The sequence below is a fragment of the Mustela nivalis genome, assembly GCF_964662115.1.
Source record: "Mustela nivalis genome assembly, chromosome: 1".
Classification (NCBI taxonomy): Eukaryota; Metazoa; Chordata; class Mammalia; order Carnivora; family Mustelidae; genus Mustela; species Mustela nivalis.
In genome coordinates this window covers 207,747,967-207,760,301 of record NC_139020.1, presented here as the reverse complement: position 1 = coordinate 207,760,301, position 12,335 = coordinate 207,747,967, and positions in this window count along the sequence as shown.

Below are 12,335 nucleotides of genomic sequence, written 5' to 3'. Positions count from 1 at the left end.
TATATGTGATGATAAAAATCTTAAGAAATTCTGTTTGAAAAGAACATAATTTGTTTATGTTTGTTGTAATTTGGCAATCTGAGTTTTTACTCATGGTTTCGGTGACAAAATTGGTTAAAATCCAACTGTCTATTTAGAAAGAATTGCTTGCATAAACTCATTATCATACCTACTTTTTTTTTAAAACAAAGGGTGGCACGTATTGATATGAAAAGATCTGGACTATTTATTAATAGAATAATTAAGTAAAGTGTATTACAACATATATACCATGTTACCCCTCCTGTAACTGTCACCTGAAGAGTCAGGCTGGGGGTGGGGGGTGGGGGTCACTCTAGGTTCGGTTGACAGCATATCCCTTCCAAGAACAAATGAAAAGTTTAATTACTCTGATAATGGAAGTGTCCAGGGAGGGCAGGCCTCCCAAGCAGGTAGGAAGTGCCTTGAAAGAGCAAGGAAAGGGGGCACCTGGGTGGCACAGTTAAGCAACTGACTCCTGGTTTCAGCTCAGGTCCTGATCTCAGAGGCATGAGATCGAGCCCCATGTTGGGGCTCTACACTCAACACTGAGTTTGCTTAAGACTCCTCCTCTCCCTCTTCCCCCCCACCAAAATTAATAAATAAATAAAGTCTTTAAAGAAAGAAAAAGGAAAGAAACAGCAAGGGAAAGAGCCTGTCCTAGGTTTTCTTGACGTTCCAGGGTTGTCTGGAATGAGAGTTTAGGCACAAGGGCAGGGCCTCCCGGGATGGAATGTCTTGTCGGCACCAGAGCAGTGAGCAGCCGGACTTTCTTGTCACCTTGTTCAGATGCAGGGCACAAGGAGGAGGAGGAATGAGGCTTTTACAGGTGTCAGCCAACAGACATTAAGAAATAGAGACCTCTGGGTTGTCATCTGGTATGTAAGGAACTTAGAGGAGACATTCCTATCCTCGCCAGAAGACTTAAAATCAACACCATGTAACTGTGAAAGCACTAATCACAGGGCAAACTGCGGTCTCTAGAATTGGAAACAAGAGACAGAAATGTAGCCATTTTGACATATGCCCATATCGTTCTCTTTAACAAGACCTGTCCTTAATATAATCTCCTTTTCAAGAGCCTGACTGACTTGGGATTTTGCCAGAATCGACCTGACATGGCGGGCATGGGGAGGTGGAGGGGGGGGGGGATGAAACAGCCAACCTGAGTTCCCTTTAGCTTTCCTCCATGACCTGTGCTGAGGGGAGGTGGGGCTTAGAAACACTTGTAAGGTTGAGAGGGTTTTTGTTTTTGTTTTTTCTAACTCCCGAGAGCAAGTACATGGTGTGTTTCTCACCACCGGTTTTCCCAGCTCTCCAACACTAAGGGTGAAGGTGGCCTACAATTCTATTTAGTTCTTTTTTTTCTTTTTAAACATTTTATCTATTTGTCAAAGATGGGGGGGGAGAGAGAGAGAGAGAGAGCGTGCACAAGCAGGGGGAGTGGCAGGCAGAAGGGGAAGCAGGCTGCCTGCTGAGCAGGGAGCCCCACGCAGGACTCGCTCCCAGGACTCTGGGATCAGAGTCCTGACCGAAGGACCTGACCGAAGGCAGGTGCTTAGCCGAGTGAGCCACCCAGGCATCCCAACAATTCTATTTAACTCTGACACAAAATACAGTTAACATCACATTCCACAGTTTAAGGGCTCAGTCCCACAAAACTGCCCCCACACTGGAAGGCAGCCACAAACAGGGGAGAGGCGGCTGGCTACACTCATTTCTGCATGGCCAACTACAGATTCAAAAGTTCCCTGAATCATGTTTGTTAATTTGACAGCAACACTTTACAACTAATAAAATGCTCTTATTATTACTGATTCATTGTAAAAGGTACAAGTGAGAAACAGCCAAATGGAAGGGGCATACGGGGCAAAGGACGTGGGAGAGGTAGGGGACGTCCATGCCTTCTCCAGATGCAACACACTTCCAGCACACTGATCGGAGAATCTCTCTGAATCCTGAGGTTTTGGGAGGTTTATAGAGTTTCCTTACGTAAGCATGAATGACTAAATCATTGGCAGTTAGCTAATAACTCCGTCTCCAACTCCTTTCTCCCCACTACCCAGGGGCTGGGGGCTGAGCTAAAGGTTCGAAGCCTCCAAATCCAAGCTTGGTCTTCCTGGTGACTCACTGCCATCCTGAAGCTATCTAGGGACCAGCAAACAATTACCTCCTTAGAACATAAGGTCACCCTCACCACTCAGAAAGTCCAAGGGCTTTAGAAAGTCTTGGCTGGGAACCATGGACAAAGACCAAATATCTTTCCTATTATACCAAAGAAGGTCACAGTCCAAGGACACATGCTCATTAAAATCTACGGAGAAATCCATGAATCCACTCATAGTTGGAGACTTTACCATCCTCCGTCAGTAATTAAGAGTTTTGGCAAGAAAAAAATCAAGAAGAACATAATTGAATTAAGCAGCACCGTCAAATAAGGGGATATAATTGAAATTCACGAAGCACTTCATTCAAACACAGCAGGATATACATGCTTCTCAAGTTCACATGAAGCATTCACCAAAACAGACCATACTTTATGTCTCAACATAAAAGAGAGCTTAAAAAATTTAAAGAAAAGAAATCATACCAAATATGCTGCAGAGCACAAGAGTACTAATCTAGAAATCAGTAACAGAAAGATAGCTGGAAAACCCCCAAATACTGTGAGATTAAACACCACACTTTTAAATTACATGTGAGTCAATAAAAGAATGACATCACAGGGGCGCCTGGGTGGCTCAGTGGGTTAAAGCCTCTGCCTTCGGCTCAGGTCGTGATTCCAGGGTCCTGGGATTGAGCCCCGCATCGGGCTCTCTGCTCCAAAGGGAGCCTGCTTCCTCCTCTCTCACTGCCTGCTTCTCTGTGATCTCCATCTGTCAAATAAATAAAATCCTTTTTAAAAAAAAAAAAAAAAAGAATGACATCACAAAGAAGGTAGATTAAGACTTTTCTCCTAAAATCTCCCAGTGCACGAGTTTTGACAACCACCCAAAGCTGAGAATACCTTTCGGGAATTCCAGGGGCGAGTTTCCAGCACAAACTGGAGCAGATAAACTGAGAGCAGACAGACTGCAGAGAGGACGAAGAACACTTTCACTTCACCTGTGTCCCCCCGCCCCCGCCCTCAGAGCAGCACACCTCATTGGTGAGACCCCCCCCTCAGGTTGCCCTGGGATTCCTTCCATGGGGAAAGAGAGAGCAAAGTGACTGAGCACTGGCTTCCCCAGTGGTACAGGACACTGCAAAAGAGACCCATTGCTTTCTTCTCTAAAAATATGTAGGGGAGGGGCGAAATATGTTCACAGGGCGAACTGGGGGGCTCAGTCAGTTAAGCATCTGCCTTCAGCTCAGATCATGATCCCAGGGTCCTGGGATGGAGCCCTGCACTATGCGCCCTGCTCAGTGGGGAGTCTGCCTCTCCCTCTTCCTCTGCCCCTTCCCATGCTTGTGTGTTCTCTCTCCCAAATACAGAAAAATCTTTAAAAAAAAAAAAAAGAAAGAAAGAAAGAATGAATGAATGAATGAATGAATATGTATAGGATGGCAATGGATGGGCAGCTGGAAGGCTGACACTGGCTAGTCTGCAGGGCTCATACCATCCGGGACCTGGAAATTTTTTAAAAGGCTGCAGACCCTAGTGTCTGCTACAAACACCATCAGGAGGCTCCCAGAACAGCTGCTGGGGACAGTTCCGACTGGCTTATGGGTGTGCCTGATGCTCTACGTGCCTCAATTCTAACCCTGTGTCCAGCTCCCTGCAAACCCTGAGATCGCGAGCACAAGCAGATGTCTTTCAAGCATGTGCATTCAGCCAGTCTGACTTGGAGGAGTTGGGAGAAGACACAGACACTTGAGTATTTCAGAGGACAGAAGAAGTATTTCATTGAGAATTCTGAGTATTTCAGAGGACAGAGAGAAGCTCTCAGCACCCATCTTGGCTTTGAAAGAGCAAGAGAAGGCATAGAGCCTTAAGAATATCCCCCAAAGGGGCGCCTGGGTGGCTCAGTGGGTTAAGCCTCTGCCTTTAGCTCCGGTCATGATCCCAGGGTCCTGGAATCGAGCCCCGCATTGGGATCTCTGCTCATCGGGGAGCCTGATACCCACCTCCCCCCCCCCCCCGCAGCCTGCCTCTCTGCCTGTGCTCTCTATCTGTCAAATAAATAAATAAAATTTTTTTAAAAATTTTCCCCACATTTTGGCGACCGTGGCCATTGCTGCTATAAACATGGGGGACAGATGGCCCTTCTTTTCACCACATCTGTATCTTTGGGGTAAATACCCAGTAGTGCAATTTCAGGGTCATAGGGAAGCTCTATTGTTAGTTTCTTAACCAAGATGCCCTTCAACGGACGAATGGATAAGGAAGATGTGGTCCATATACACTATGGAGTATTGTGCCTCCATCAGAAAGGATGAATACCCAACTTTTGTAGCAACATGGATGGGACTGGAAGAGATTATGGTGAGTGAAATAAGTCAAGCAGAGAGAGTCAATTATCACATGGTTTCACTTATTTGTGGAGCATAAGGAATAACATGGAGGACATGGGGAGATGGAGAGGAGAAGGGAGTTGGGGGAAATTGGAAGGGGAGGTGAACCATGAGAGACTATGGACTCAGAGAAAGAATCTGAGGGTTTTGAAGGGGTGGGGGGTGGGAGGTTGGGGGAGCCAGGTGGTGGGTATTATGGAGGACACCTATGGCATGGGGCACTGGTTGTGGTGCATAAACAATGAATTCTGTTACGCTGAAAAGAAATTAATAAAAAAAAATTTTTTCCCCAAAGAGATGGTGCCTGGGTGGCTCAGTGGGTTAAAGCCTCTGCCTTCGGCTCAGGTCATGGTCTCAAGGTCCTGGGATCAGGCCTCACATCAGGCTCTCTGCTCAGCTGGGACCCTGCTTCCTCCTCTCTCTCTGCCTGGCTCTCTGCCTACCTGTGATCTCTCTCTGTCAAATAAATAAATAAAATCTTAAAAAAAAAATTTCCGCCAAAGAGGCAGCAAAAGAGGCATGATGTGGGTGTATCCATAGAAAAGGTTTGAGACAGCCTCAGAATATCTAGTTGGGCTGACTGGTGAAGGTGTTTCTCTCCCAAAGTCAGTCAGTAAATACTATGAGTGCTGACCACGTCTTCAAATGCAAAGACAGCAACACAAAACTTCAAGAAACACAAAACAACAAGGAAAAATGATACCACAAAAGAACACAGTATTTTTTCAGTGACCAAACCCACAGAAATGGAGATCTACAAATTGTCAGACACGGATCTTCAGGGTTCCGGGGTCTAGCCCTGCGTCGGGCTCTCTGCTCGGTGGGGAGCCTGCTTCCTCCTCTCTCTCTGCCTGCATCTTTGCCTGCTTGTGATCTCTGTCTGTCAAATAAATAAATAAAATCTTTAAGCAAAAAAGAGAGAGATTTACTGACTAATTTTAAGGACTGTGCCACAGGGACAGGAATCTGTAGGAAGTTCCCCAAGGAAGGAGGCACTGCCAAGAACCAATTTTCTTGCACTCCTTCAGACTAGCTGACCGATGCTAGCAGGTGCCAGTTGTGACGCTCTCCATCTGCCTTGCTAGCACTGTTCCCCTCACCCCAGTGTCCCCTGCAGACCCACCCTGGCAGGTGCCATCCAGACACATCTTAGGACCAAAGCCCCCCAAAAGCAGCTACTGCACCATCATATCCAGCAGCTGGCCTTGGTCAGCACACCCCTCATAGCTCCTGCACCCATCTCCACCATCAAACATAGCACACAGCCCTGGCCAGGACTGGTCCCCCTCCAAACACCTCCTATACTGGTGGGTGCGGGAGGCCCCATGCACCAGTTTGCCCACAACAATCACAGCGGGGCCTTCCCACAAGCAAGCCTGCTGCAGTCATGGCCCATCCACAAGAGGAGGGCATAGGCAGTCCACGTGGGTAACACCACTGGAGTGCCTGGTTCTGGTGACTAGGGGAACTGTACTTCTGGGCCCCAAAAGATGCCTTCTACATAAGGCTACTCCTTCAATATCAGGAGACATAGCTGATCTACCTAAAATAGAGAAACAAACACAGAATCAGGCAAATTAAGGAGAGAGAAGAGTAAGTTCTAAATTAAAGAACAAGACAAAACCTCAGGAAAAGAAATAAATGAAATGGAGGTAATCTACCTGATAAAGAGTTCAAAGTAATGGTCCTGTGCTCATCAAACTCAGGAGAAGAATGGGGGAACACAGTGAAATCTTCAACAAAGAGAAACTATTAAAAATGAGCCAATCAGAACTGAAGAATACAAATAAGAAATGAAAAATACACTAGAGGGAATTGACAGCAGATTAAAGGATGCAAAAAAAAAATCAGGAATGTGGAAGATAGGGTAATGAAAATTATCCAAACTTAACATCAAAAAGGAAGAAAGAATAGTAGAAATGAGGATAGTTTGAGGGACCTCTGAGATAACATCAAACACTGACATTCACATTATAGGGGTCTTAGAAGGAGAAGAGAGGGAAAGGGGCATAAAACATATTTGAAGAAATAATGGTTGAAAACTTCCCTACTCTGGAGAAGGAAACAGACATTCAGGTCTAGGAAGCACAGAAAGTGAGAAGCTAGATGAATCCAATGAACTCCACACAAGACATATATTAATATGTCAAAAATTAAAGAGAAAGAAAATCTTAAAGGCAGAAAAAAAAGAAAAAGCAACTAGTCACATATAAGGGAACACCCATAAGACCATAAGCTGATTTTTCAACAGAAACTTAGCAGGCCAGAGGGGAGATCAAGTCCTACAGTGGGCTCCATGCTGGGCATGAAGCCTACTTAAGATTCTTTCTCTCCCTCTCTTTCTGCCCCACCTCCCCTCTAAAAATCAATTAATTAATTAATAGGAAAATAGATAATAAGTAAATAAATGACATCCAAATTGGTAAGGAAAAAGTAAATCTATCATTTATTGCAGATGACATGATATAATATGTAGAAAATCCTAAAGATTCCACCAAAAAACTATTAGAACTAATAAATAAATTTAGTGAAGTTGCAGGGTATAAAACCAGTATACAATCTGTTGCATCTCTATACAATAACTATTAAAAAAGAAATTAAGAAAAAAATTCCATTTGCTATTGCATCTGAAAGAATAAAAAGACCCATGAATAAATTTAACCAAGGAGGTGAAAGACCTGTACTCTAAAAACTATGATAAGATGATGGAAGAATTATGCTATACCATGTTCATGGATTGGAAGAATTAATATTATTAAAGTCCATACTACCGAAAGCAATCTACAGATTAAGTGCAATTTCTATCAAAATACTAATAGCATTTTTGGCATTCTTCACAGAGCTAGAACAAATAATCCTAAAATTCTGTGGAACCACAAAAGACTCTCAATAGCCAAGGAAATCTTGAGAATGAACAAAGCTGGAGGTTATCATGCTCCTAGGTTTCAAATTATACCATAGAGCTATAATAATCAAAACAGTATGCAAACAGACAACACAGATCAGTGGAGCAGAATACAAAAACAAACCCACGCTTACAAGGTCATCTATGACAAAGGAGGCAAGAATATATGATTAGGAAAAAGCCAATAAATGGTGTTGGGAAAACTGGACCTCAACATGCAAAAGAATGAAACCAAACCACTTTCTCATACCACATACAAAAATAAACCCCAGATGAATTAAAGACCTGAAACTACAACTCCGAAAACAAAAACAAAACAAAACATGGGCTATAAATCTTGGACATTTGTCTCAGCAGTATCTTTTTTTTTTTTTAAGATTTTATTTATTTACTTGAGAGAGAGACAGTGAGAGAGAGCATGAGCGAGGAGAAGGTCAGAGAGCGAAGCAGACTCCCCATGGAGCTGGGAGACTGATGTGGGACTTGATCCCGGGACTCCGGGATCATGACCTGAGCCAAAGGCAGTCGTCCAACCAACTGAGCCACCCAGGCGTCCCTCAGCAGTATCTTTTTGAAGGTCTCCTCAGGCAAGGGCACCAAAAGCAAAAATAAATAAGCAGGACTACATGAAAGTAAAAGGATTTTTACAACACAGGAAACCATCAGCAAAATGAAGAGGCAAACCACTGAATGAGAGAAAATATTTGCAAATGACATATCAAAGTAGTAGTTAATATCTAAAATATAAAGAACTCTTACAACTTGGGGCTTCTGGGTGGCTCTGTCAGTTAAGCATCTACCTTCGGCTCAGGTCATGATCCCAGGGTCCTGGGATTGAACCTCATGTTGGGCTCCCTGCTCAGCAGGAGAACCTGTTTCTCCCTCTTCCTCTGCCCCTGTTCATGTGCTGTCTCTCACACTCGTTCTGTCACTCAAATAAATAAAATCTAAAGAAAGAAAGAAAAGAAAAGAATTCATACAACTTAACACCAAAAAAAGTCTTATTTTAAAATGGTCAAAGGGGGGGGCGCCTGGGTGGCTCAGTGGGTTAAGCCGCTGCCTTCGGCTCAGGTCATGATCTCAGGGTCCTGGGATCGAGTCCCGCATCGGGCTCTCTGCTCAGCAGGGGGCCTGCTTCCCTCTCTCTCTCACTGCCTGCCTCTCTGTCTACTTGTGATTTCTCTCTGTCAAATAAATAAATAAAATCTTTAAAAAATAAATAAATAAATAAATAAATAAATAAATAAATAAATAAATAAAATGGTCAAAGGGGGACGCCGGGGTGGCTCAGTGGGTTAAGCCTCTCCTCTGTCTTTGGCTCAGGTCATGATCCCAGAGTCCTGGGATTGAGTCCCCCATTGGGCTCCTTGCTCAGCAGGGAGCATGCTTCTCCCTCTGCCTGCTGCCCCCCTGCTTGTGCTCTCTATGACAAATTAAAAAAATCTTTAAAAAGAATAAAAATAAGGGGTACCTGGGTGGCCCAGTAGGTTAAAGCATCTACCTTCGGCTCAGGTCATGATCCCAGGGTCCTGGGATCGAGCCCCACATTGGGCTCTCTGCTCAGCAGGGAGCCTGCTTCCCTCTCTCTCTCTCTGCCTGCATCTGCCTACTTGTGATCTCTGTAAAATAAATAAAATCTTGAAAAGAAAAAAAAAGAATAAAAATAAAAATGGGAAAAGGACCTGAAGAAACATATGTCCAAAGAAGACACACAGATGGCCAACAGACACAGAAACAGATACCAGCATCAAGGAAAATCAGGGAAACACAAACCAAAACCACAGTGAGATATCACTTCACATCTCTCAGAATGGCTAGTATCAAAGACAAAAAAAAAAAAAGAGTAAAATCTTGCCATGTGTAACAACCCAGATGAGCCTAGAAGGTATTAAATTAAGTGAAAAAAAGTCAGAGAAAGACAAATACCACGTGATTTCATGTGTACGTGGAACCTAAAAAACAAAACAGAAATATAAATACAGAGGACAAACTGGTGGTTACCAAAAGGGAAGAGTCTGGGTGATTGATGAAATCAGTAAAAGTTATTAAGGGGTGCAAACTTCCAGTTATAAAACACATTAAGTCACGGAGATGTAAAGTAAAGCACAGGGAATATAGTCAATAATACCGTAATAGGGGCGCCTGGGTGGCTCAGTGGGTTAAAGCCTCTGCCTTCGGCTCAGGTCATGGTCCTGGGGTTCTGGGATCGAGCCCCGCATCGGGCTCTCTGCTCAGTGGGGAGCCTGCTTCCCCCACCTCTCTTTGCTGCCTCTCTGCCTACTTGTGAACTTTGTCTGTCAAATAAATAAATAAAATCTTTAAAAAAATAATAATAATACTGTAATAATTTTGTATGGTGACAGATGGTAACCAGCCTTCCATTTTATACCTATCTGTCACACCGTCTTTATTCATCTATCACTGAATACTTAGGTTGCTTCCGTATCTCCACTATTGCAAATAATGTAATGAACATATGGGTGCATACACCTTTCCAAATTAGTGTTTTCACTTCCTTTGGGTAAATACCCAGAAGTGAAATTCCGGGACTGTATGGTATTTCCACTTGTCATTTTTTGAGAAACCGCCACACTGTTTTCCACATGGCTGCACTGATTTCCATTCCCACCAACAGTGCAGGAGGATTCCCTTTCCTCCACATCTTGCCAACACCTGTTATTTCTTGAAAACATGTCTGTATTCCCATGTTCACTGCAGTATTGTACATCATAACCAAGATATGGAGACAACCTAAGTGTTAAAGAAAGTGGGGCATATATATACAAAGGAATACTTTCAGCCTTATGGAACAAGGAAATCCTGACATTTGTACAACCTGAATGAATCTGGAGGACATTATGCTAAGTGAAATGAGTCAGACACAGAAAGAATACACTTGATCTTAGCCAAAAGGCCGAGAAGCGATAGACAGACACAGAAAGAATAGCACATGGATTTGCTTAAAGCAGAATCTGTAGGGGCGCCTGGGTGGCTCAGTGGATTAAGCCTCTGCCTCGGGCTCAGGTCATGGTCTCAGGGTCCTGAGATTGAGCCCCGCATCGGGCTCTTTGCACAGCAGGGAGCCTGCTTCCCCTCTCTCTACCTGCCTCTCTGCCTACTTAGGATCTCTGTCAAATAAATAAAATCTTTTTTAAAAAGCAGAATGTAGGGGCGCCTGGGTGGCTCAGTTGGTTAAGCAGCTGCCTTCGGCTCAGGTCATGATCCCAGCGCCCTGGGATCAAGTCCCACATTGGGCTCCTTGCTCGGCAGGGAGCCTGCTTCTCCCTCTGCCTCTGCCTGCCATTCTGTCTGCTTATGCTCACTCTCTCTCCCTCTGACAAATAAATAAATAAATAATCTTAAAAAAAAAAAAAAGCAGAATCTATAAAGTTTCTTCAATACTAAATTGTGGGAAATTTTTCACACGAAAGGGTGTTGAGGTTTGTCAAAGGCTGCTTCTGCACGTTTGAAGATGACCATGTGATTTTTATCCTTCATTCAGTTAATGTGGCATAGCTCATTGATTTGTCTAGCTTTGGTATCCAGGTAATGCTGGCCTGATAAAGTAATTTTAGAAGCGTTGTTCCCTCCACTTCAGTTTTTGCAAGAGTTTATGAAGGATTGGTATTAATTCCTCTTTAAATGGTTGGTAGGATTCACCACTGAAGTCATCTGGTCCTGGGCTTGTCTCTGTCGGGACTTTATCGATGATGCCATTTCTTTACTCATTATTGGTCTCTACGATTTTCTGTTTCTTCGTGATTCAGTCTTGGTAGGTTGTATGTTTTGAGGAATTTATCCAAATATATTAGGTTACCCCATTTGTTTGCATGTATATAGTCTCTGACCATCCTTTGTATTTCTGTGATGTCAGTTTCTCCTCTTGCATTTCTGCTTTTAGTCGTCTGAATATTCAATACTTTTTTCTTAGTCTAGCCAAAGGTTGTCAGTTTGGTTTATCTTAAAAACCTACTGGGTGGCTCAGTCGGTTAAGCGTCCGACTCTTGATCTCAGGGTCGTGAGTTTAAGCCCCACATGAGGCTCCACCCTGCTCATGGAGCCTACTGAGCCTTTGGCTCAGTTCATGATCCCAGGGTCCTGGGATCGAGCCCTGCATCAGGCTCTCTGCTCAGTGGGGAGCCTGCTTCCTCCTCTTTCTCTGCCTGCCTCTCTGCCCATTTGTGATCTCTGTCATATAAATAAATAAAAATCTTAAAAACAAACAAAAATAGGGGTGCCTGGCTGGCTCGGTCAGTGAAACATACAACTCTTGATTTCAGGGTTGTAAGTTTGAGCCCCACGTTGGGTGTAGCGATTACTTAAAAATCAGATCTTTAAGGGGCATCTGGGTGGCTCAACTGAGCACGTGACTCTTGATTTCGGCTCAGGTCATGATCTCAGGGTAGTGAAATGGAGGCCCATGTCGGGCTCTGTGCTCAACAGAGTCTGGTTGTGATTCTCACTCGCTCTCTCTCCCTCTACCTCTCCCCTGCTCATTCTCTATCTCATAAATAGTTTTTAAAAAATCAAATACTGAAACAAAACAAAATATTAGTTAGACCAGTTTCATACATCCATATTTTTTTAAGATTTTATTTATTTATTTGACAGAGATCACAAGTAGGCAGAGAGACAGGCAGAGAGGAGGAAGCGGGCTCGCTGCCAAGCAGAGAGCCCGATGTGGGGCTCCATCCCTGGACCCTGGGATCATGACCTGAGCTGAAGGCAGAGGCTTTAACCCACTGAGCCACCCAGGTGCCCCATACTTCCACATTATTTTCATGTTGCTAATTAGCATCCATTCATTTAAGCTTGAAGAACTCCCTATAGCATTTCTCTTAATGCTATTTTATCACCAGTAGGTCTACTGGTGGATAAAACCCCCTCAGGGATTGATTGTCTGGGAAAGTTTTTCTTT